The following is a 27,175-nucleotide window of genomic DNA, read 5'->3' on the forward strand; positions in this document are numbered from 1 at the left end:
ACTGACCTAGAGGTAGTTGTGGGTCTATGTTACTCTGCTGTCAACAGACTGAGCTAGACTGACCTAGAGGTAGTTGTGGGTCTATGTTACTCTGCTGTCAACAGACTGACCTAGAGGTAGTTGTGGGTCTATATTACTCTGCTGTCAACAGACTGACCTAGAGGTAGTTGTGGGTCTATATTACTCTGCTGTCAACAGACTGAGCTAGACTGACCTAGAGGTAGTTGTGGGTCTATGTTACTCTGCTGTCAACAGACTGACCTAGAGGTAGTTGTGGGTCTATATTACTCTGCTGTCAACAGACTGACCTAGAGGTAGTTGTGGGTCTATGTTACTCTGCTGTCAACAGACTGAGCTAGACTGACCTAGAGGTAGTTGTGGGTCTATGTTACTCTGCTATCAACAGACTGAGCTAGAGTGACCTAGAGGTAGTTGTGGGTCTATATTACTCTGCTGTCAACAGACTGAGCTAGAGGTAGTTGTGGGTCTATGTTACTCTGCTGTCAACAGACTGAGCTAGACTGACCTAGAGGTAGTTGTGGGTCTATGTTACTCTGCTGTCAACAGACTGAGCTCGAGTGACCTAGAGGTAGTTGTGGGTCTATGTTACTCTGCTGTCAACAGACTGAGCTAGACTGACCTAGAGGTAGTTGTGGGTCTATGTTACTCTGCTGTCAACAGACTGAGCTAGACTGACCTAGAGGTAGTTGTGGGTCTATGTTACTCTGCTGTCAACAGACTGAGCTAGACTGACCTAGAGGTAGTTGTGGGTCTATGTTACTCTGCTGTCAACAGACTGAGCTAGACTGACCTAGAGGTAGTTGTGGGTCTATGTTACTCTGCTGTCAAAAGACTAAGCTCGAGTGACCTAGAGGTAGTTGTGGGTCTATGTTACTCTGCTGTCAACAGACTGAGCTAGACTGACCTAGAGGTAGTTGTGGGTCTATGTTACTCTGCTGTCAACAGACTGAGCTAGAGTGACCTAGAGGTAGTTGTGGGTCTATGTTACTCTGCTGTCAACAGACTGAGCTAGAGTGACCTAGAGGTAGTTGTGGGTCTATGTTACTCTGCTGTCAACAGACTGAGCTAGACTGACCTAGAGGTAGTTGTGGGTCTATGTTACTCTGCTGTCAACAGACTGAGCTAGACTGACCTAGAGGTAGTTGTGGGTCTATATTACTCTGCTGTCAACAGACTGAGCTAGACTGACCTAGAGGTAGTTGTGGGTCTATGTTACTCTGCTGTCAACAGACTGAGCTAGACTGACCTAGAGGTAGTTGTGGGTCTATGTTACTCTGCTGTCAACAGACTGAGCTAGACTGACCTAGAGGTAGTTGTGGGTCTATATTACTCTGCTGTCAACAGACTGAGCTAGAGGTAGTTGTGGGTCTATGTTACTCTGCTGTCAACAGACTGACCTAGAGGTAGTTGTGGGTCTATGTTACTCTGCTGTCAACAGACTGAGCTAGACTGACCTAGAGGTAGTTGTGGGTCTATGTTACTCTGCTGTCAACAGACTGAGCTAGAGGTAGTTGTGGGTCTATGTTACTCTGCTGTCAACAGACTGAGCTAGACTGACCTAGAGGTAGTTGTGGGTCTATGTTACTCTGCTGTCAACAGACTGAGCTAGACTGACCTAGAGGTAGTTGTGGGTCTATGTTACTCTGCTGTCAACAGACTGAGCTAGACTGACCTAGAGGTAGTTGTGGGTCTATATTACTCTGCTGTCAACAGACTGAGCTAGAGGTAGTTGTGGGTCTATGTTACTCTGCTGTCAACAGACTGAGCTAGACTGACCTAGAGGTAGTTGTGGGTCTATATTACTCTGCTGTCAACAGACTGAGCTAGAGGTAGTTGTGGGTCTATGTTACTCTGCTGTCAACAGACTGAGCTAGACTGACCTAGAGGTAGTTGTGGGTCTATGTTACTCTGCTGTCAACAGACTGAGCTAGAGTGACCCAGAGGTAGTTGTGGGTCTATATTACTCTGCTGTCAACAGACTGAGCTAGAGTGACCTAGAGGTAGTTGTGGGTCTATGTTACTCTGCTGTCAACAGACTGAGCTAGAGTGACCTAGAGGTAGTTGTGGGTCTATGTTACTCTGCTGTCAACAGACTGAGCTAGACTGACCTAGAGGTAGTTGTGGGTCTATGTTACTCTGCTGTCAACAGACTGAGCTAGAGTGACCTAGAGGTAGTTGTGGGTCTATGTTACTCTGCTGTCAACAGACTGAGCTAGAGTGACCTAGAGGTAGTTGTGGGTCTATGTTACTCTGCTGTCAACAGACTGAGCTAGAGTGACCTAGAGGTAGTTGTGGGTCTATGTTACTCTGCTGTCAACAGACTGAGCTAGAGTGACCTAGAGGTAGTTGTGGGTCTATGTTACTCTGCTGTCAACAGACTGAGCTAGACTGACCTAGAGGTAGTTGTGGGTCTATGTTACTCTGCTGTCAACAGACTGAGCTAGAGTGACCTAGAGGTAGTTGTGGGTCTATGTTACTCTGCTGTCAACAGACTGAGCTAGACTGACCTAGAGGTAGTTGTGGGTCTATGTTACTCTGCTGTCAACAGACTGAGCTAGAGTGACCTAGAGGTAGTTGTGGGTCTATGTTACTCTGCTGTCAACAGACTGACCTAGAGGTAGTTGTGGGTCTATGTTACTCTGCTGTCAACAGACTGACCTAGAGGTAGTTGTGGGTCTATGTTACTCTGCTGTCAACAGAGTGATCTAGAGTGACCTAGAGGTAGTTGTGGGTCTATGTTACTCTGCTGTCAACAGACTGAGCTAGACTGACCTAGAGGTAGTTGTGGGTCTATGTTACTCTGCTGTCAACAGAGTGATCTAGAGTGACCTAGAGGTAGTTGTGGGTCTATGTTACTCTGCTGTCAACAGACTGAGCTAGACTGACCTAGAGGTAGTTGTGGGTCTATGTTACTCTGCTGTCAACAGAGTGATCTAGAGTGACCTAGAGGTAGTTGTGGGTCTATGTTACTCTGCTGTCAACAGACTGAGCTAGACTGACCTAGAGGTAGTTGTGGGTCTATGTTACTCTGCTGTCAACAGAGTGATCTAGACTGACCTAGAGGTAGTTGTGGGTCTATGTTACTCTGCTGTCAACAGACTGAGCTAGACTGACCTAGAGGTAGTTGTGGGTCTATATTTTGCAAAAGTACTTCCCAAAATTCACCAGATTTCCAGAAATCCCAGGTTGTAGGATTCCCAGATTCCCTTCTTGATTTTAGGAATCTGGGATTAAAAAAAATATATGTGTGTGTATATATATATATATAAGTTTCCAGAGTTGTTCAACCCTAGAGGTAGTAGGGGGCCATATCTTATGGCATTAATGATATTTGCCAGTCTGTGAATATTGTTGTTAGTGGAGGTGGACTGGGGATAGAGATGCACTGGATGGTGTTACATATTGGATTCAAAAGGTTCCATGCATTGCACTGTGAAGATTCATCCATCTGTGACTTGGGTTTTCTGCAATGACCTCTGTTTAATTTAAACAACCAGCTGAATGAAAACCGGAGGGACATTTTTATTGTTTTGAAGGAAATAATTAAAAAATTAAAAAATTCTGCAAAAAACTAGAAGTTGTCCTCCATTTTCTTTGTTCTTCACTTTTAGTTGTTTGTTTTTTAACCCAGAAATCAAAGGTGCTTCAAATGTGGATCACTTTAAATAACATGGTTATATACCAGTACTGAGGGTCTGTAGTTTATATTAAGGGTCTGTAATTTATATTAAGGGTCTGTTTATTTAAATTAAAGGTATGTAGTTTAAATTAAGGGTCTGTAATTTATATAAAGGTTTATATTAAGGGTCTGTAATTTATTTTAAGGGTCTGTAATTTATATTAAGGTTTATATTAAGGGTCTGTAGTTTATATTAAGGGTCTGTAGTTTATATTAAGGGTCTGTTTATTTATATTAAGGGTCTGTAGTTTATTAAGGGTCTGTAATTTATATAAAGGTTTATATTAAGGGTCTGTAATTTATATTAAGGGTCTGTAATTTATATTAAGGTTTATATTAAGGGTCTGTAATTTATATTAAGGGTCTGTAATTTATATTAAGGGTCTGTTATTTATATTAAGGTTTATATTAAGGGTCTGTAATTTATATTAAGGGTATGTTTATTTATATTAAGGTTTATATTAAGGGTCTGTAATTTATATTAAGGGTCTGTTTATTTATATTAAGGGTCTGTAGTTTATATTAAGGGTCTGTTTATTTATATTAAGGTTTATATTAAGGGTCTGTAATTTATATTAAGGGTCTGTTTATTTATATTAAGGGTCTGTAGTTTATATTAAGGGTCTGTAATTTATATTAAGGGTCTGTAGTTTATATTAAGGGTCTGTTATTTATATTAAGGGTCTGTAGTTTATATTAAGGGTCTGTAATTTATATTAAGGGTCTGTAATTTATATTAAGGGTCTGTAATTTATATTAAGGGTCTGTAGTTTATATTAAGGGTCTGTAATTTATATTAAGGGTCTGTAGTTTATATTAAGGGTCTGTAGTTTATATTAAGGGTCTGCAATTTAAATTAAGGGTCAGTAGTGTAAATTAAGGGTCTGTAGTTTATATTAAGGGTCTGTAATTTATATTAAGGGTCTGTAGTTTATATTAAGGGTCTGTAATTTATATTAAGGGTTTGTAATTTATATTAAGGGTCTGTAATTTAAATTAAGGGTCAGTAATTTAAATTAAGGGTCTGTAATTTATATTAAGGGTCTGTAGTTTATATTAAGGGTCTGTAATTTATATTAAGGGTCTGTAATTTATATTAAGGGTCTGTAGTTTATATTAAGGGTCTGTAATTTATATTAAGGGTTTGTAATTTATATTAAGGGTCTGTAGTTTATATTAAGGGTCTGTAATTTATATTAATGGTCTGTCATTTATATTAAGGTTTATATTAAGGGTCTGTAATTTATATTAATGGTCTGTCATTTATATTAAGGGTGTGTAGTTTATATTAAGGGTCTGTAATTTATATTAAGGGTTTGTAATTTATATTAAGGGTCTGTAGTTTATATTAAGGGTCTGTAATTTATATTAAGGGTTTGTAATTTATATTAAGGGTCTGTAGTTTATATTAAGGGTCTGTAATTTATATTAATGGTCTGTCATTTATATTAAGGTTTATATTAAGGGTCTGTAATTTATATTAAGGGTCTGTAGTTTATATTAAGGGTCTGTAATTTATATTAAGGGTCATTAGTTTATATTAAGGGTCTGTAATTTATATTAAGGGTCTGTAATTTATATTAAGGGTCAGTAGTTTATATTAAGGGTCTGTAATTTATATTAAGGGTCTGTAGTTTATATTAAGGGTCAGTAGTGTATATTAAGGGTCAGTAGTTTATATTAAGGGTCTGTAATTTATATTAAGGGTCTGTAATTTATATTAAGGGTCTGTAGTTTATATTAAGGGTCTGTAATTTATATTAAGGGTCTGTAGTTTATATTAAGGGTCTGTAGTTTATATTAAGGGTCTGCAATTTAAATTAAGGGTCAGTAGTGTAAATTAAGGGTCTGTAGTTTATATTAAGGGTCTGTAATTTATATTAAGGCTTATATTAAGGTTTATATTAAGGGTCTAATGTATATTAAGGGTCAGTAGTGTATATTAAGGGTCAGTAGTGTATATTAAGGGTCAGTAGTGTATATTAAGGGTCAGTAGTGTATATTAAGGGTCAGTAGTGTATATTAAGGGTCAGTAGTGTATATTAAGGGTCAGTAGTGTATATTAAGGGTCAGTAGTTTATATTAAGGTCAGTAGTGTATATTAAGGTCAGTAGTGTATATTAAGGGTCAGTAGTGTATATTAAGGGTCAGTAGTGTATATTAAGGGTCAGTAGTTTATATTAAGGGTCAGTAGTGTATATTAAGGGTCAGTAGTGTATATTAAGGGTCAGTAGTGTATATTAAGGTCAGTAGTGTATATTAAGGGTCAGTAGTGTATATTAAGGGTCAGTAGTGTCTATTAAGGGTCAGTAGTGTATATTAAGGGTCAGTAGTGTATATTAAGGGTCAGTAGTTTATATTAAGGGTCAGTAGTGTATATTAAGGGTCTGTAATTTATATTAATGGTCAGTTTGTTCATTGTTACTTCCACATCTGTTAATGTTTTACTAAATCTAGTCACTAATGTATATTTTCCTTAAACAGCCTTGTGTCCTTATTCTGTTACTCAGGTTTAATGTCTACCAATGTGCTCGTCTTTTTGGTGGGAAATTACACTGGTCAACTCAAAACGTTTTAATAAAGTATAAACTCATTTTAGATTAGGGACTGGAAAACATGCTAATGAGTTGATGGTTAATACATGATGAACAAACACACTTTTATAAATACTATATAAATGGTTTATTACGGACCCTTAAATAATGTCGTCACGGTGATGTGTGGTCCGGGGGGGGGGGGGTGCGCAGGGGGCGGAGTTGAACCCTGACCCCTCCTCCAGATGTTCTCCAAGTGAAAAGCTTGGCGAGTGAAGACCTTTGACCTTCTTAACGTGTTGTTCTGTCGGATCCGCCATGCCCCGACTAGTTTCACAACGTTTTTTAGGAACTTTTAATTGAAGTCGCCTGTCATACTAGTCAAGCGCAGGATCTGCAAGGAAGGTTCGATGCCAAGATGAGGTTTTTAGGCTTCTGGTAAAAGAGGGAGATGGAGGAACGAGGCTAACAAATGTCTGTAGCTTTATTTATTTTTATTCAGCTATTTAACTTGGCAAGTGAGTTAAGAACAAATTCTTATTAACAATGACGGACTACACCGGCTAAACCCGGACGACGCTGGGTCAATTGTGCACCACCCTATGGGACTCCCATTCACGGTCGGATGTGATACAGCTAAACTAGTTAGGTAAATGTTTAAATTAGTTGACCATTGACCAAACTGACAAACATGAGCTTCAATGATTCGCCCACGTAATGCCCATTTTAATCGGATGAAAAATATGGACCCAACAACCGACGACAACAGAACGGTTCCCACCTGAGGAAAAGGAATGGGGCCACCAGTCGACAACAACAGAACGGTTCCCACCTGAGGAAAAGGAATGGACCCACCAGTCGACGACAACAGAACGGTTCCCACCTGAGGAAAAGGAATGGGGCCACCAGTCGACGACAACAGAACGGTTCCCACCTGAGGAAAAGGAATGGGGCCACCAGTCGACGACAACAGAGAGGTTCCACCTGAGGAAAAGGAATGGGGCCACCAGTCGACGACAACAGAACGGTTCCCACCTGAGGAAAAGGAATGGGGCCACCAGTCGACGACAACAGAACGGTTCCCACCTGAGGAAAAGGAATGGGGCCACCAGTCGACGACAACAGAACGGTTCCACCTGAGGAAAAGGAATGGGGCCACCAGTCGACGACAACAGAACGGTTCCACCTGAGGAAAAGGAATAGGGCCACCAGTCGACGACAACAGAACGGTTCCACCTGAGGAAAAGGAATGGGGCCACCAGTCGACGACAACAGAACGGTTCCACCTGAGGAAAAGGAATGGGGCCACCAGTCGACGACAACAGAACGGTTCCACTTGAGGAAAAGGAATGGGGCCACCAGTCGACGACAACAGAAGGGACACACACATACTTACAATGACACCCCAACACACACACACACACACACACATACTTACAATGACACCCCAACACACACACACACACACACACATACTTACAATGACACCCCAACACACACACACACACATACTTACAATGACACCCCAACACACACACACACACACACACACACATACTTACAATGACACCCCAACACACACACACACACACACACACACACAAACACACACACACTTACAATGACACCCCAACACACACACAATGACACACACACACACACACACACACACAATATAACCATGTTATTTATTCTATTCATTACTAATGTAGGGGTACGTGGACTCAGTACTGGTACTCTCTGTATAGAACCATGTTATTTATTCTATTCATTACTAATGTAGGGGTACATGGACTCAGTACTGGTACTCTCTGTATAGAACCATGTTATTTATTCTATTCATTACTAATGTAGGGGTACATGGGCTCAGTACTGGTACTCTGTATAGAACCATGTTATTTATTCTATTCATTACTAATGTAGGGGTACATGGACTCAGTACTGGTACTCTCTGTATAGAACCATTTTATTTATTCTATTCATTAGTAATGTAGGGGTACATGGACTCAGTACTGGTGCTCTCTGTATAGAACCATGTTATTTAAACTTGTTATTATTACTATTTATATATATTGTTTTATCTGTATTGTTGGAAAAAATACCCCGTAAGTAAAGCATTTTACTGTTGGTCTATAAAATGTGATTTGATCTCATTAAAACACATCTATATTCTAGTGGGGTTTTTTTCTCTCCTGGTAATATTTAATCAACACAATACTCTACTTCTCTACGCCGAACCTAACTCATCAGATCTTCAGCTATAGGAAAGACCAGTCCTGCGAGGATTTTCGTGGAGGGTTTTTTTTGTGTGTGATATTTGCGGACAAAAAAAAAATGCTTGATTTTGCTGCGTAAATTCTGCTATTTTGCATGGCAGTATGCAATGATTTTGTTCAATTTATCACAAATGCGCTGACGAGGGGAAAAGTTTCTTGACTTAATTCAACCATATTATGCGGTAAATTGTGCAGTGATTGGTTGAAATTTCGAGCCCTCTTTTTTTTGTCGTGCGGTGATGGGTCAGTTTTATGCGACACAATTGCGACGATTTGACTGTTTTATACAGTCATTGATTAGATTTGTAAACTCTTGCGTAATATGCGGGGAATTGTTGCTTTGGGGGAAGAAGAAAACCCATTTACGATCGCAGAATCCTGGAGGAACTGGGACAGACGCAAGGAGATGAAACCGTATCCGAAATAGCAGGTGATGTTGTGATGCTATTTTTGGATAGTGTATTTTCAGATTAGAGTTCATGACTGATCCTTTTTTCTGTCTGTCCGACCGGTTTATAGTTGTAGTGTTGACAGTCTGTCCGACCGGTTTATAGTTGTAGTGTTGACAGTCTAAAGACTAGTTTATAGTTGTAGTGTTGACAATCTAAAGACGAGTTTATAGTTGCAGGATTCAGTCTAAAGACCAGTTTATAGTTGTAGTGTTGACAATCTAAAGACGAGTTTATAGTTGTAGTGTTGACAGTCTAAAGACCAGTTTATAGTTGTAGTGTTGACAGTCTAAAGACCAGTTTATAGTTGTAGTATTGACAGTCTAAAGACCAGTTTATAGTTGTAGTGTTGACAGTCTAAAGACCAGTTTATAGTTGTAGGATTCAATCTAAAGACCAGTTTATAGTTGTAGTGTTGACAGTCTAAAGACCAGTTTATAGTTGTAGTGTTGACAGTCTAAAGACTAGTTTATAGTTGTAGGAGTCACAGTCTAAAGACCAGTTTATAGTTGTAGTGTTGACAGTCTAAAGACCAGTTTATAGTTGTAGTGTTCCCAGTCTAAAGACTAGTTTATAGTTGTAGGATTCAATCTAAAGACTAGTTTATAGTTGTAGTGTTGACAGTCTAAAGACTAGTTTATAGTTGTAGTGTTGACAGTCTAAAGACCAGTTTATAGTTGTAGGAGTCCCAGTCTAAAGACTAGTTTATAGTTGTAGTGTTGACAGTCTAAAGACCAGTTTATAGTTGTAGTGTTGACAGTCTAAAGACTAGTTTATAGTTGTAGGATTCAATCTAAAGACTAGTTTATAGTTGTAGTGTTGACAGTCTAAAGACTAGTTTATAGTTGTAGTGTTGACAGTCTAAAGACCAGTTTATAGTTGTAGTGTTGACAGTCTAAAGACTAGTTTATAGTTGTAGTGTTGACAGTCTAAAGACTAGTTTATAGTTGTAGTGTTGACAGTCTAAAGACTAGTTTATAGTTGTAGTGTTGACAGTCTAAAGACTAGTTTATAGTTGTAGTGTTGACAGTCTAAAGACTAGTATATAGTTGTAGTGTTGACAGTCTAAAGACCAGTTTATAGTTGTAGTGTTGACAGTCTAAAGACTAGTTTATAGTTGTAGTGTTGACAGTCTAAAGACTGGTTTATAGTTGTAGTGTTGACAGTCTAAAGACTAGTATATAGTTGTAGTGTTGACAGTCTAAAGACTAGTATATAGTTGTAGTGTTGACAGTCTAAAGACCAGTTTATAGTTGTAGTGTTGACAGTCTAAAGACTAGTTTATAGTTGTAGTGTTGACAGTCTAAAGACTGGTTTATAGTTGTAGTGTTGACAGTCTAAAGACTAGTTTATAGTTGTAGTGTTGACAGTCTAAAGACTAGTTTATAGTTGTAGTGTTGACAGTCTAAAGACTAGTTTATAGTTGTAGTGTTGACAGTCTAAAGACTGGTTTATAGTTGTAGTGTTCCCAGTCTATAGACTAGTTTATAGTTGTAGTGTTGACAGTCTAAAGACTGGTTTATAGTTGTAGTGTTGACAGTCTAAAGACTAGTTTATAGTTGTAGGAGTCACAGTCTAAAGACTAGTTTATAGTTGTAGGAGTCACAGTCTAAAGACTAGTTTATAGTTGTAGTGTTGACAGTCTAAAGACTAGTTTATAGTTGTAGTGTTCCCAGTCTAAAGACTAGTTTATGGTTGTAGTGTTGACAGTCTAAAGACCAGTTTATAGTTGTAGTGTTGACAGTCTAAAGACCAGTTTATAGTTGTAGTGTTGACAGTCTAAAGACCAGTTTATAGTTGTAGTGTTGACAGTCTAAAGACCAGTTTATAGTTGTAGTGTTGACAGTCTAAAGACTAGTTTATAGTTGTAGTGTTGACAGTCTAAAGACTAGTTTATAGTTGTAGTGTTGACAGTCTAAAGACTAGTATATAGTTGTAGTGTTCCCAGTCTAAAGACTCGTTTATAGTTGTAGTGTTGACAGTCTAAAGACTAGTTTATAGTTGTAGGAGTCACAGTCTAAAGACCAGTTTATAGTTGTAGTGTTGACAGTCTAAAGACTAGTTTATAGTTGTAGTGTTGACAGTCTAAAGACTAGTTTATGGTTGTAGTGTTGACAGTCTAAAGACTAGTTTATGGTTGTAGTGTTGACAGTCTAAAGACTAGTTTATAGTTGTAGTGTTGACAGTCTAAAGACTAGTTTATAGATGTAGGATTCAATCTAAAGACTAGTTTATAGTTGTAGTGTTGACAGTCTAAAGACTAGTATATAGTTGTAGTGTTGACAGTCTAGAGACTAGTTTATAGTTGTAGTGTTGACAGTCTAAAGACTAGTTTATAGTTGTAGTGTTGACAGTCTAAAGACCAGTTTATAGTTGTAGTGTTGACAGTCTAAAGACTAGTTTATAGTTGTAGTGTTGACAGTCTAAAGACCAGTTTATAGTTGTAGGAGTCACAGTCTAAAGACCGTCTGTCGCTCTCTCTACCCGTCTCCCTCTCTCTACCCGTCTCCCTCTCTCTACCCGTCTCCCTCTCTCTACCCGTCTCCCTCTGTCTATCTGTGACATACACTCACAGAGTTGAAGAGATAGTGAGATAAGGGTTGTTTTTTGTTGCAGGCAGGTCAATGGTCACTTCATTGTGTTCTGTCACACACACACAAGGGTCTGAGTTATTTCATTTATAGACGCTAGCTACCTTTAGCGCCTATCAACGATAGTATCTTCTGATCGGGGCCCGTGTTGCTAAGAGCCCCGATGCTAGCTACCTTTAGCACCTGTTAACAATAGTATCTTCTGATCGGGGCCCGTGTTGCTAAGAGCCCCGATGCTAGCTACCTTTAGCACCTGTTAACAATAGTATCTTCTGATCGGGGCCCGTGTTGCTAAGAGCCCCGATGCTAGCTACCTTTAGCGCCTGTTAACGATAGTATCTTCTGACCGGGGGAGTGTTGCTGTCGTTGATAGGAGCTTCACCAGGACGTCAATCTCTCTTTCCCCACCTTCATCTATGATCTGAGTATTATCTTGTATAGACAGTCTGTCACCATCTCTGTCCGACACCCCCCTGATAGCCTAAAACTAGTGTGAAGTTTAGTTATTTTCCAGTGGTGGTAAAAGTATAGATACCTTTTAATAGAAAGTTTCTCAAGTAAAAGTCAAAGTCACCCAGTAAAATACTACTTGAGTAAAAGACAAAGTCACCCAGTAAAATACTACTTGAGTAAAAGACAAAGTCACCCAGTAAAATACTACTTGAGTAAAAGACAAAGTCACCCAGTAAAATACTACTTGAGTAAAAGACAAAGTCACCCAGTAAAATACAACTTGAGTAAAAGACAAAGTCACCCAGTAAAATACTACTTGAGTAAAAGACAAAGTCACCCAGTAAAATACTACTTGAGTAAAAGACAAAGTCACCCAGTAAAATACTACTTGAGTAAAAGACAAAGTCACCCAGTAAAATACTACTTGAGTAAAAGACAAAGTCACCCAGTAAAATACTACTTGAGTAAAAGACAAAGTCACCCAGTAAAATACTACTTGAGTAAAAGACAAAGTCACCCAGTAAAATACTACTTGAGTAAAAGACAAAGTCACCCAGTAAAATACTACTTGAGTAAAAGTCAAAGTCACCCAGTAAAATACTACTTGAGTAAAAGACAAAGTCACCCAGTAAAATACTACTTGAGTAAAAGACAAAGTCACCCAGTAAAATACTACTTGAGTAAAAGACAAAGTCACCCAGTAAAATACTACTTGAGTAAAAGACAAAGTCACCCAGTAAAATACTACTTGAGTAAAAGACAAAGTCACCCAGTAAAATACTACTTGAGTAAAAGACAAAGTCACCCAGTAAAATACTACTTGAGTAAAAGACAAAGTCACCCAGTAAAATACTACTTGAGTAAAAGACAAAGTCACCCAGTAAAATACTACTTGAGTAAAAGACAAAGTCACCCAGTAAAATACTACTTGAGTAAAAGACAAAGTCACCCAGTAAAATACTACTTGAGTAAAAGACAAAGTCACCCAGTAAAATACTACTTGAGTAAAAGACAAAGTCACCCAGTAAAATACTACTTGAGTAAAAGACAAAGTCACCCAGTAAAATACTACTTGAGTAAAAGACAAAGTCACCCAGTAAAATACTACTTGAGTAAAAGACAAAGTCACCCAGTAAAATACTACTTGAGTAAAAGACAAAGTCACCCAGTAAAATACTACTTGAGTAAAAGTCAAAGTCACCCAGTAAAATACTACTTGAGTAAAAGTCAAAGTATTTGGTTCTAAATATACTTAAGTATCAAAAGTATAAATCATTTCAAATCCTTTATTTTAATTAAGCAGACGGAACCATTTTGTTGTTTTAAAAAAATGCCAGGTGCACACTTCAACACTCAGACATATTTGACAAAAAGATGCATTTGTGTTTAGTTGAGTCCGCCAGATCAGAGGCAGAAGGGAGGACCATATGTTGTTTTGATAAGTGCGTTAATTACACCATTTTCCTGTCCTGTCTAAGCATTCAAAATGTAACGAGTACTGTTGGGTGTCAGGTAAAACGCATAGAGAGTAAAAAGTACATTATTTTCTTTAGGAATGTAGTAAAGTAGTCAAACATATAAATACCAAAGTAAAGATACCCTCCCCAAAAAATGTATTTTTTTTAAACTTAAGTACTTTACATCACTGAGTATTTCCCAATAACACTGAGAGCAGCCTGGAGGTGATCTAGAGTGGAGGGTTTATAAAAAATAGGAAATTGAATAAGTTAAAGATCGCCTTGTATTTTTTAACTTAATAACACTTATTTTCCTTAACAGCATTGTTGGTTAAGGGCTTGTAAAGGAAGCATCTCACTGTTGCATTCGGCGCATGTGACAAACCAAATGTGATTTGATTTGCGCTATTGTTTTGTTGTCAATAACTTGCTGATAAGAACTCACTCTCTTATCAGCTCTTGGACTTTGGTAAACCTTGCACCTACAGTTGTGTGAATGGTACTGTTAATCAACTTAGAACTCTAAAACCCAAACCCTTTAGAATTTAAAGTAGTGTATTTCTTCACGCAACACTAGCTACCAGTAAAACTGTAGCTTGCCTACTTTCACTCCAGAGAAACGAGACTTTTGGCACTCTGCAGTGCTCTACTCCAAAGCGACCATTTTGGGTCTGTGTGTGTGTGTGTCTGTGTGCCTTCGAGAGGAAGTGGTGCAACTCATTTCCTGCAGCCCCCCGAATACACACAGCGAGAAGAGGGGAAAAGCAGCAGCAACATAAAAAAAAAAAAAAAAGGTTTGCGAGTGAAGAAAATGGCTGATCGTACAGGACAAATGGCTCTCCTTGTAAAAGCGACAAAAATGCATTGAATTTCTTTAGCCTTTTTTTTACAGCCGGCTTCCATTTCCACTCTGTTACACTTTACATGTTATGAGGTAAGGCTCTTTTTTTTTTTAAAGACGTTTTCCAGGTTGTGTAATCGTGCTTTTTTCCCTAGCCAGTATCGATGTGTTACGCAGCTCACCGGGCAACCAGGGAAAGCTTGTCGTAGTTCAGTTTGCCCGCTGTTGGTTAGCATGTTAGCATGCTAGCCATTGAGCCCGCTTGTAATAACGTGTTAGCATGTTAGCCATTGAGCCCGCTTGTATTAACGTGTTAGCATGTTAGCCATTGAGCCCGCTTGTATTAACGTGTTAGCATGTTAGCCATTGAGCCCGCTTGTATTAACGTGTTAGCTACATAGTCAGTAGTTACGCGGTAGTGTTTTTTTCATGGAAGAAAATGACGAAATGACTTTATTTAAAAAAAAGTATCGAAAGGTTAGATTGAAATGCACTGTACGATTTGATTAGTTAATATTACCGGTATGTGGATGACCCGGTCTGAAACTTTTTGTTAGCTAACGTTAGCTAATGTTGGCTACGCTGCAGTCAGACGGTGGTGCAGAATTTAAAGGGCGTCAAATATAAGGCGACTTTTCTTCGGTAACTTAGTTTTATCAATACTGCCAACACAAATATGTTAAGATTTATCCTTTAACTGTTTGATCGATTGTGATTTAGTTTTTACCATAGCTAGTTAAAGTGTTTTGTTAGTTTATGCTAACTGCTAGTTAGCATAAATCCAACCAAAGTCGTCGCTAGGATACGCGGCTGCAGAATCTGTAAAATAAAAATAAATCATGAATGTCCTCACTGTAAACCATGGCACAGGTTTATTAACAAATAACTTTATTTATAGTGTGCAACATCTCTTATTTGTCCTTGGGTTGTTTTGATAGCCAGCAAGCTATTGTTGCTGTTGCTGTATTTTTAGCTAACCTGTTCGCTAGCTAGCTAACAACAAGGGTTTTATGCACAGGAGTAGCCTAGCTAGCTAGTTACATTGCATTTAGCTAATTATCGTTTTTTGCTGCACTTTTATCAAAGCAAACAAGTGCTTCCTAAAGTAGTAAGTTAATATATACATTTTAAACATGGGATATGTTTGCTAGTTAGCTGTTGCACCGTGTGAATGAAACACCTTTTGCAGAGCTAGTCGGTACAGTCTGTGGCCCATGTTAAGCTGCTAGCAAGCCAGCTAATGGCAGATCAACAACAAACTTTATCCCTCTATTTTCCTTTCAGACTAGTTAGGCTTAAACTCTTAACGTTTGGCTAGCTGACTCAATAAGGGTGCAACTGCAGCCAGCAATTCAGGGCGTTCCTGTATCTGCAGGAACTCCTCTTCATACTTCTATTGGTCCATTTTTTTTAAAGCTATTACTTCAGTACCTAGGCTGGAGACGCTGGGGCGCTCCAGTACAGTAGATGGCGGTAATGCGCCATAACATTGGATGCCAACTGCCGTAAAACCCCACAGAAGAGGCGGGAGCAATAACTGTAGCTATTGGGGACTGTAGCGGCTTTTGGGGAGCGATGGGTAACGATGCTTCGAGGGTGGCTGTTGTCTGTGTGCAGATGGTCCCTGGTTCGAGCCCAGGTAGGGGCGAGGAGAGGGACAGAAGCTATCCTGTTACATATTGCTAGTACACACCGATAGTGACCTTCGCCCCTGCCTGTCGGGCTCTGTTTTCCCACAGTTCTGTTAATGATGTTGACAGCAGGCGTGTGCTAGCTTAGCCAGGAGCAGCATTGTGTCTTAGCTGACTAGCAAGCTAGCTGTCGGGCACGGTTTTCTTAGGTACACAGGAGGCTGGGGGTGACACCGTGTGCTAACTAGAAGCTAGCACACAGTGTTGCTAGCGGGTATGCAGGGATGACCGGTAGACAGTGCCCATGGCCCGACAGGGTACACAGCAGGCAGGAGGTGGGGGCGACATCGTGTGCTAGCTAACAAGCAAACTTGCACACAATGTCGCCGGCTAGTTTGCGCACAGTGTCGCTGGCTAGTTTGCGCGTGGTGTCGCTGGCTAGCTTGCGCGTGGTGTCGCCGGCTAGTTTGCGCGCGGTGTCGCTGGCTAGTTTGCGCACGGTGTCGCCGGCTAGTTTGCGCGCGGTGTCGCCGGCTAGTTTGCGCGCGGTGTCGCTGGCTAGTTTGCGCGCGGTGTCGCCGGCTAGTTTGCGCGCGGTGTCGCTGGCTAGTTTGCGCACGGTGTCGCTGGCTAGTTTGCGCGCGGTGTCGCTGGCTAGGTTGCGCGCGGTGTCGCTGGCTAGTTTGCGCGCGGTGTCGCTGGCTAGTTTGCGCGCGGTGTCGCCGGCTAGGTTGCGCGCGGTGTCGCTGGCTAGTTTGCGCGCGGTGTCGCCGGCTAGTTTGCGCGCGGTGTCGCCGGCTAGTTTGCGCGCGGTGTCGCTGGCTAGGTTGCGCGCGGTGTCGCTGGCTAGTTTGCGCGCGGTGTCGCTGGCTAGTTTGAGCGCGGCGTCGCCGGCTAGTTTGCGCCCGGTGTCGCTGGCTAGGTTGCGCGCGGTGTCGCCGGCTAGTTTGCGCGCGGTGTCGCTGGCTAGGTTGCGCGCGGTGTCGCTGGCTAGTTTGCGCGCGGTGTCGCTGGCTAGTTTGTGCGCGGTGTCGCTGGCTAGGTTGCGCGCGGTGTCGCCGGCTAGGTTGCGCGCGGTGTCGCCGGCTAGGTTGCGCGCGGTGTCGCTGGCTAGTTTGCGCACGGTGTCGCCGGCTAGTTTGCGCGCGGTGTCGCCGGCTAGTTTGCGCACGGTGTCGCCGGCTAGCTTGCACGTGGTGTCGCTGGCTAGTTTGCGCGCGGTGTCGCTGGCTAGTTTGCGCGCGGTGTCGCTGGCTAGTTTGTGCGCGGTGTCGCTGGCTAGTTTGTGCGCGGTGTCGCTGGCTAGTTTGCGCACGGTGTCGCTGGCTAGCTTGCGCGTGGTGTCGCCGGCTAGTTTGCGCGCGGTGTCGCCGGCTAGTTTGCGCGCGGTGTCGCCGGCTAGTTTGCGCGCGGCTAGTTTGCGCGCGGCTTGTCGCCGGCTAGTTTGCGCGCGGTGTCGCCGGGTAGTTTGCGCGCGGTGTCGCCGGCTAGTTTGCGCGCGGTGTCGCCGGCTAGTTTGCGCGCGGTGTCGCCGGCTAGTTTGCGCGCGGTGTCGCCGGCTAGTTTGCGCGCGGTGTCGCCGGCTAGTTTGCGCGCGGTGTCGCCGGCTAGTTTGCGCGCGGTGTCGCCGGCTAGTTTGCGCGCGGTGTCGCCGGCTAGTTTGCGCACGGTGTCGCCGGCTAGTTTGCGCGCGGTGTCGCCGGCTGGTTTGTGCGCGGTGTCGCTCCAGCCTCACGCCTGCTGTACTAGTGGGAGGTGGGGGGTACCGGTAGACTGTTTTCCCACATTTCTGTTATGATTTTCTTTGTGGGGGGGGGCAGGAAATCTCTTGTCAAATTGACTGGGCCTGAGCTGCACTCTAACTGTCTGTGGCACAATCCGTTAGTGCGCTGTACTAAAACTCTCAGCCCCAGTTAATTTGACACCAAGAGATTTGCTGCCACAACAAATATTGCAGGAAGCTCCTTTTAACATCTCTGTATGTGGTCAACATGCTCATTGGCTCTGCCCAGGCCCATAGTACATCATGTGTCAACATGCTCATTGGCTCTGCCCAGGCCCATAGTACATCATGTACTATGTGACATGTAGTAGGCATGGCAAACCCTGTTTTGGTCACTTCTGGTAAATCCTCAAATATAAATACATCTCAGCCAGGGTATAAAAATGTACTTTTGGGTCCAACAGCCACTGTGGCAAGTATACCATTATTTAAATGTTTTATTTTATTTTTGGGCCCCTAAAATTATACCAGTAAAACACACAAAAAACAGATGCTTTGTAATGTTTCTAAAAACAAATGTTTTACGAGTAAGAGCTAATGCGGTATATTGTTTAATTACATTTGTTTTAGTCTATTAAGCAAAACATATCACTGATGAGACAACAAATTGCCTGTCCCTTTAAGGGCGGTATGCTACCATGGTTACACCTCTTTGAGATGGAGTCTGACTAGTGGAAGGAAGTGTTGTCTTCTCTTAACAGTTGAAACAACCTAGCTTGTAAACTAAACGATATAACTAGACCAAGAAACACGAGGACAAAGTCTCATTCATTTCAGTAGACTTTCTTTTCAAGTCAATTAGACCAACTTGTATGCCCGTGGGCAGCGCTTCTAAAAAAAAAACATTAATCTTTCACTCTGCTCTTGACAGGAAGTGTTGCAGCGTGAGGTGGAATCGGCTTATTTAGGATTCGTCGTTCTTTGACTTTGTGCTGTTAATTCACTAGCTATGAAACAAAACGGCTAAAAATATGTTGGAATCTGCTACTTGCAGTGTTTACGTTACTATACATGTGATCATACTTTACTATACATGTGATCATACTTTACTATACATGTGATCATACTTTACTATAACTGATCATACTTTACTATACATGTGATCATACTTTACTATACATGTGATCATACTTTATTATACATGTGATCATGCTTTATTATACATGTGATCATACTTTACTATAAATGTGATCATACTTTATTATAAATGCGATCATACTTTATTATAAATGCGATCATACTTTACTATACATGTGATCATACTTTACTATAGATGTGATCATACTTTACTATACATGTGATCATACTTTACTATACACGTGATCATACTTTACTATACATGTGATCATACTTTACTATAAATGTGATCATACTTTACTATAAATGCGATCATACTTTACTATACATGTGATCATACTTTACTATACATGTGATCATACTTTACTATACATGTGATCATACTTTACTATAAATGCGATCATACTTTACTATACATGTGATCATACTTTACTATACACGTGATCATACTTTACTATACATGTGATCATACTTTACTATAAATGTGATCATACTTTACTATAAATGCGATCATACTTTACTATACATGTGATCATACTTTACTATACATGTGATCATACTTTACTATACATGTGATCATACTTTACTATACATGTGATCATACTTTACTATAAATGTGATCATACATTACTATAAATGCGATCATACTATACATGTGATCATACTTTACTATAAATGCGATCATACTTTACTATACATGTGATCATACTTTACTATAGATGTGATCATACTTTACTATACATGTGATCATACTTTACTATACACGTGATCATACTTTACTATACATGTGATCATACTTTACTATAAATGTGATCATACTTTACTATAAATGCGATCATACTTTACTATACATGTGATCATACTTTACTATACATGTGATCATACTTTACTATACATGTGATCATACTTTACTATAAATGCGATCATACTTTACTATACATGTGATCATACTTTACTATACACGTGATCATACTTTACTATACATGTGATCATACTTTACTATAAATGTGATCATACTTTACTATAAATGCGATCATACTTTACTATACATGTGATCATACTTTACTATACATGTGATCATACTTTACTATACATGTGATCATACTTTACTATACATGTGATCATACTTTACTATAAATGTGATCATACATTACTATAAATGCGATCATACTATACATGTGATCATACTTTACTATAAATGCGATCATACTTTACTATACATGCGATCATACTTTACTATACATGTGATCATACTTTACTATAAATGCGATCATACTTTACTATACATGCGATCATACTTTACTATACATGCGATCATACATTACTATACATGTGATCATGCGTTACTATAAATGTGATCATGCGTTACTATAAATGTGATCATGCGTTACTATAAATGTGATCATGCGTTACTATAAATGTGATCATACTTTATTATAAATGCGATCATACTTTACTATACATGCGATCATACTTTACTATACATGTGATCATACTTTACTATACATGTGATCATGCGTTACTATACATGTGATCATGCGTTACTATAAATGTGATCATGCGTTACTATAAATGTGATCATGCGTTACTATAAATGTGATCATACTTTATTATAAATGTGATCATACTTTACTATAAATGTGATCATACTTTACTATACATGTGATCATACTTTACTATACATGTGATCATACTTTACTATACATGGGATCATACTTTACTATACATGGGATCATACTTTACTATACATGGGATCATACTTTACTATACATGGGATCATACTTTACTATACATGTGATCATACTTTGCTATACATGTGATCATACTTTACTATAAATGTGATCATACTTTACTATAAATGTGACCATACGTTACTATAAATGTGATCATACTTTACTATACATGTGATCATACTTTACTATACATGTGATCATACTTTACTATTTTTTTTATTCACAAGCGTGAGTGAAATGCTGGTTGGTGGTTGGTTAGAGGAGCACTTGTCGAAGGCTCATATCTATATTTTGAAGGCTGCCGTTACAGTAAAGGTAACAGACCGCTTTTTGTTTGTTTGTGAACGTAAACGAATCACGACGCGGCGCAGGATATCACCAGTGACACCGGTTGGCTGCTATTTTAATGGACAGTTTGACTGTCCAATCCCATGTGTTGGTTGGTGTGTGTGGCAAGTTACTTTTCTACATTTACATTATTATTTTTTTTCATTTTGTTGGACATTTTAGATGCTCTTATGCAGAGCCACTTACAGGAGCAATTAGGGTTTAAGTGCCTTGCTCAAGGGCCCATCGATAGATTATATATATATTTTTATCTGGTCAGCTCGGGGATCTGACCTAGCGACCTTTCGGTTACTGACTGGTCCAACGCTGTCAATTCCAATCTATCTCAGAAAGTTAACAAAATTCCTTTAAAAAACAAATAAAAACCATTCTGAATGGAAAAACCTTTTTAGTGTATTTCCTGAATGAAATTGGAATTGACCCAAACCCTGGTAGACGGGTCCCTAGCTATATAAATGGAGTTGACCCTAACCCTGGTAGACGGGTCCCTAGCTATATAAATGGAATTTACCCTAACCCTGGTAGACGGGTCCCTAGCTAGATAAATGGAGTTGACCCAAACCCTGGTAGACGGGTCCCTAGCTAGATAAATGGAGTTGACCCTAACCCTGGTAGACGGGTCCCTAGCTAGATAAATGGAGTTGACCCTGACCCTGGTAGACGGGTCCCTAGCTAGATAAATGGAATTGGCCCAAACCCTGGTAGACGGGTCCCTAGCTAGATAAATGGAGTTGACCCAAACCCTGGTAGACGGGTCCCTAGCTAGATAAATGGAGTTGACCCAAACCCTGGTAGACGGGTCCCTAGCTAGATAAATGGAGTTGACCCAAACCCTGGTAGACGGGTCATTAGCTAGATAAATGGAGTTGACCCAAACCCTGGTAGACGGGTCCCTAGCTAGATAAATGGAGTTGACCCTAACCCTGGTAGACGGGTCCCTAGCTAGATAAATGGAGTTGACCCAAACCCTGGTAGACGGGTCCCTAGCTAGATAAATGGAGTTGACCCAAACCCTGGTAGACGGGTCCCTAGCTAGATAAATGGAATTGGCCCAAACCCTGGTAGACGGGTCCCTAGCTAGATAAATGGAGTTGACCCAAACCCTGGTAGACGGGTCCCTAGCTAGATAAATGGAGTTGACCCTAACCCTGGTAGACGGGTCCCTAGCTAGATAAATGGAGTTGACCCTAACCCTGGTAGACAGGTCCACAGTATTTACATTTCTGAAATAATAAACTTATTTCAAACTCTTAATGCCTAGTGGTCAATTCCATAGTAACTGAATTATGCCAAGACTCAACAAAACAAACTATCTTTTAAAATGTATAACTGACCTGTCTTTGTTTTGACTGGGGAGTTTATTAGTGAGCAGGATAAATGAACTGACTGGTCTTTGACAGGAGAGTTTATTAGTGAGCAGGATAAATTAACGGTCTTTGTTTTGACAGGGGAGTTTATTAGTGAGCAGGATAAATGAACTGACTGGTCTTTGACAGGAGAGTTTATTAGTGAGCGGGATAAATTAACTGACTGGTCTTTGACAGGAGAGTTTATTAGTGAGCAGGATAAATGAACTGACTGGTCTTTGACAGGAGAGTTTATTAGTGAGCAGGATAAATGAACTGACTGGTCTTTGACAGGAGAGTTTATTAGTGAGCGGGATAAATGAACTGACTGGTCTTTGACAGGAGAGTTTATTAGTGAGCAGGATAAATTAACTGACTGGTCTTTGACAGGAGAGTTTATTAGTGAGCAGGATAAATGAACTGACTGGTCTTTGACAAGAGAGTTTATTAGTGAGCAGGATAAATGAACTGACTGGTCTTTGACAGGAGAGTTTATTAGTGAGCAGGATAAATTAACTGACTGGTCTTTGACAGAAGAGTGTATTAGTGAGCAGGATAAATTAACTGACTGGTCTTTGACAGGAGAGTTTATTAGTGAGCAGGATAAATGAACTGTCTTTGTTTTGACAAGAGAGTTTATTAGTGAGCAGGATAAATGAACTGACTGGTCTTTGACAGGAGAGTTTATTAGTGAGCGGGATAAATGAACTGACTGGTCTTTGAGAGGAGAGTTTATTAGTGAGCAGGATAAATTAACTGACTGGTCTTTGACAGGAGAGTTTATTAGTGAGCAGGATAAATGAACTGACTGGTCTTTGACAAGAGAGTTTATTAGTGAGCAGGATAAATGAACTGACTGGTCTTTGACAGGAGAGTTTATTAGTGAGCAGGATAAATGAACTGACTGGTCTTTGACAGGAGAGTGTATTAGTGAGCAGGATAAATTAACTGACTGGTCTTTGACAGGAGAGTTTATTAGTGAGCAGGATAAATGAACTGTCTTTGTTTTGACAGGAGAGTTTATTAGTGAGCAGGATAAATGAACTGTCTTTGTTTTGACAGGGGAGTTTAATCATTCATTTATATATATTTTTTATTTAACCTTATCTTACTCGCCTATTTAAATGAAGAACAACTTCTTATTTACAATGACGGCCTACCCCAGGTCAAACCTGAACAACCCCGGGTCAAACCTGAACGACCCCGGGTCAAACCTGAACGACGCCGGAGCCAATTGTGCGCCGCCCCACGATACTCCCAATCACGGCCGGATGTGATACAGCCTGGATTCGAACCAGGGTCTGTAGTGACACCTCTTGCTCTGAGATGCAGCGACCTTAGACCTCTGTGCCTCTCGGGAGCAGATTAGTGAACTGACCCATCTTTCTTTTGTTTTTTTAGAGCTCTCAATACAACCTGTTGCCAACAAAGAAACAAACTCAAGAGTCAAAACAGGTGAGCCCTGGATCTGTGTGTGGGTTATTTATAGAGTCCTGGATCTGTGTGTGGGTTATTTATAGAGCCCTGGAACTGTGTGTGGTTTATTTATAGAGCCCTGGATCTGTGTGTGGGTTATTTATAGAGCCCTGGAACTGTGTGTGGGTTATTTATAGAGCCCTGGATCTGTGTGTGGTTTATTTATAGAGCCCTGGACCTGTGTGTGGGTCATTTATAGAGCCCTGGATCTGTGTGTGGGTTATTTATAGAGCCCTGGAACTGTGTGTGGTTTATTTATAGAGCCCTGGATCTGTGTGTGGTTTATTTATAGAGCCCTGGAACTGTGTGTGGTTTATTTATAGAGCCCTGGATCTGTGTGTGGTTTATTTATAGAGCCCTGGATCTGTGTGTGGTTTATTTATAGAGCCCTGGATCTGTGTGTGGTTTATTTATAGAGCCCTGGATCTGTGTGTGGTTTATTTATAGAGCCCTGGATCTGTGTGTGGGTTATTTATAGAGCCCTGGACCTGTGTGTGGTTTATTTATAGAGCCCTGGATCTGTGTGTGGTTTATTTATAGAGCCCTGGAACTGTGTGTGGTTTATTTATAGAGCCCTGGATCTGTGTGTGGTTTATTTATAGAGCCCTGGATCTGTGTGTGGTTTATTTATAGAGCCCTGGATCTGTGTGTGGTTTATTTATAGAGCCCTGGATCTGTGTGTGGTTTATTTATAGAGCCCTGGATCTGTGTGTGGTTTATTTATAGAGCCCTGGATCTGTGTGTGGGTTATTTATAGAGCCCTGGATCTGTGTGTGGTTATTTATAGAGCCCTGGATCTGTGTGTGGGTTATTTATAGAGCTCTGGACCTGTGTGTGGTTTTATAGAGCCCTGGATCTGTGTGTGGTTATTTATAGAGCCCTGGACCTGTGTGTGGTTTATTTATAGAGCCCTGGACCTGTGTGTGGTTTATTTATAGAGCCCTGAAACTGTGTGTGGTTTATTTATAGAGCCCTGGAACTGTGTGTGGTTTGTTTATAGAGCCCTGAAACTGTGTGTGGTTTATTTATAGAGCCCTGGACCTGTGTGTGGTTTATTTATAGAGCCCTGGATCTGTGTGTGGTTTTATAGAGCCATGGACCTGTGTGTGGTTTTATAGAGCCCTGGATCTGTGTGTGGTTATTTATAGAGCCCTGGACCTGTGTGTGGTTTATTTATAGAGCCCTGGACCTGTGTGTGGTTTTATAGAGCCCTGGAACTGTGTGTGGTTTATTTATAGAGCCCTGGAACTGTGTGTGGTTTATTTATAGAGCCCTGAAACTGTGTGTGGTTTATTTATAGAGCCCTGGACCTGTGTGTGGTTTATTTATAGAGCCCTGGACCTGTGTGTGGTTTTATAGAGCCCTGGATCTGTGTGTGGTTTTATAGAGCCCTGGACCTGTGTGTGTGCCTGCCTGGCCTTTTCCTGTGTGTGTGTGTGTGTGTGTGTGTGTGTGTGTGTAGGGGGGGGGGGGCATCAATGTGTGTGTGCATACTGGAGGTAAAGTCTGGTACAAGCAGCACATGCAGTTCCGTTGTAATGTAGCGACCGAGCGGCCAGGCCCCCTGCTGAGTCAGCACTGCTGTTTTAAGGGCTAAATGAAACCCACTGTCACACTTTTGTTGTGGGCGGCTGTTTGTGTAGCTCATTGTAGTCGTACAGTTCATGCGGAGACAAAAGACCTGTGACCCCCTAGCCACCCCTGTTCCTATCTCCAGCACCTACCCACCCCTCTTCCAATCCCCCAGGTCCCCCAGGGTAGGACCTGGGTTTCAGGGGACGGGGTAGGACCTGGGGGATTGGAAGAGTGACCCCCTAGCCACCCCCGTTCCTATCTCCAGCTCCTACCCACCCCTCTTCCAATCCCCCAGGTCCTACCCTATCCCCTGACCCCCATCCCCCAGGTCCTACCCTGACCCCCTACCCACCCCTCTTACAATCCCCCAGGTCCTACCCTGTCCCCAGGTCCTACCAGGTCCCCTGAACCCCATCCCCACCTCCTACCCCATCCCCCAGGTCCTACCACATCCCCTGACCCCCATCCCCCAGGTCCTACCCTGTCCCCAGGTCCTACCAGGTCCCCTGACCCCCATCCCCACCTCCTACCCCCATCCCCCAGCTTCTATCCCATCCCCGACCCCCATCCCACTGGTCTACCCCGTCCTCTGACCCCCATCCCCCAGTTCCTACCCCTTCCCCTGACACCCATCCCTCAGGTCTATGATGTCCCCTGACACCCATCCCCCAGGTCCTTCCCCTGACCCCCATCCCCCAGGTCCTACCCCATCCCCCAGGTCCTTCCCCTGACCCCCATCCCCCAGGTCCTTCCCCTGACCCCCATCCCCCAGGTCCTTCCCCTGACCCCCATCCCCCAGGTCCTTCCCCTGACCCCCAGGTCCTTCCCCTGACCCCCAGGTCCTACCCCGTATCCTGACCCCCATCCTCCAGGTCCTACCCCGTCCCCTGACCCCCATCCCCCAGGTCCTACCCCGTCCCCTGACCCCCATCCCCCAGGTCCTTCCCCTGACCCCCAGGTCCTACCCCGTATCCTGACCCCCATCCTCCAGGTCCTATCCCGTCCCCTGACCCCCATCCCCCAGGTCCTTCTCCTGACCCCCAGGTCCTACCCCGTATCCTGACCCCCATCCTCCAGGTCCTACCCCGTCCCCTGACCCCCATCCCCCAGGTCCTACCCCTTCTCCTGACCCCCATCCCCCAGGTCCTACCCCACCCCCCAGGTCCTACCCCTTCTCCTGACCCCCATCCCCCAGGTCCTACCCCACCCCCCAGGTCCTACCCCTTCTCCTGACCCCCATCCCCCAAGTCTTTCCGTATCCTGACATCCATCCCCCAGGTCTTTCCGTATCCTGACCCCCATCCCCCAGGTCCTACCCCATCCCCCAGGTCCTACACCCTTCACCTCTGTGAGGCCGATTGCCTTTTTTAAATGAACAGATAATTGGAAAACAGAGAGAGCTTTCAATATCGGCGCATGTGAGATGAATAACAGGGTTTAAATACCTTTAGTTGAATGGGGTGAAATAGATAGATCTGATGAGACAGTCCTCGTTGTTGTGGTACAGAGTTGAAATCCCTTTAGTTGATAGATCGATCTGATGAGACAGTCCTCGTTGTTGTGGTACAGGGTTTAAATCCCTTTAGTTGATAGGTCGATCTGATTAGACAGTCCTCGTTGTTGTGGTACAGGGTTTAAATCCCTTTAGTTGATAGGTCGATCTGATGAGACAGTCCTCGTTGTTGTGGTACAGGGTTTAAATCCCTTTAGTTGATAGGTCGATCTGATGAGACAGTCCTCGTTGTGGTACATGATAGGTCGATCTGATTAGACAGTCCTCGTTGTTGTGGTACAATTGATTAATTGACGGCAGTAACAGTTGATGTAGAAATGCGTTTGACCATCATGCTTATCGGTCTAGATGGTCATGTAGCTTAATTCAGTGGTGTTAAATTGGCCTGTGTA

The 27,175-nt window shown here is 41.8% G+C and overlaps 1 protein-coding gene across 9 annotated transcripts in view; it reads left to right on the forward strand.

The window, feature by feature from the left end:
- Nucleotides 1-8,854: 8,854 nt before the first annotated feature.
- The window catches only part of LOC110517481 (trinucleotide repeat-containing gene 6A protein), an 84,682-nt gene continuing 66,361 nt past the window's right edge, over nt 8,855-27,175 (forward strand). For 2 of the 9 annotated variants that reach the window (XM_036972123.1, XM_036972124.1), the window contains exons 1-2: nt 14,043-14,394; nt 23,621-23,674. The gene's annotated coding sequence lies outside the window, so the exon portion shown is untranslated. Of the gene's footprint in view, nt 8,941-14,040; nt 14,395-23,620; nt 23,675-27,175 lie in introns of those variants that run through there. The other 7 variants (XM_036972125.1, XM_036972126.1, XM_036972127.1 and 4 more) reach the window with 6 other exon arrangements.

The sequence above is a fragment of the Oncorhynchus mykiss genome, unplaced genomic scaffold, assembly GCF_013265735.2.
Source record: "Oncorhynchus mykiss isolate Arlee unplaced genomic scaffold, USDA_OmykA_1.1 un_scaffold_120, whole genome shotgun sequence".
NCBI classification, from domain to species: domain Eukaryota; kingdom Metazoa; phylum Chordata; class Actinopteri; order Salmoniformes; family Salmonidae; genus Oncorhynchus; species Oncorhynchus mykiss.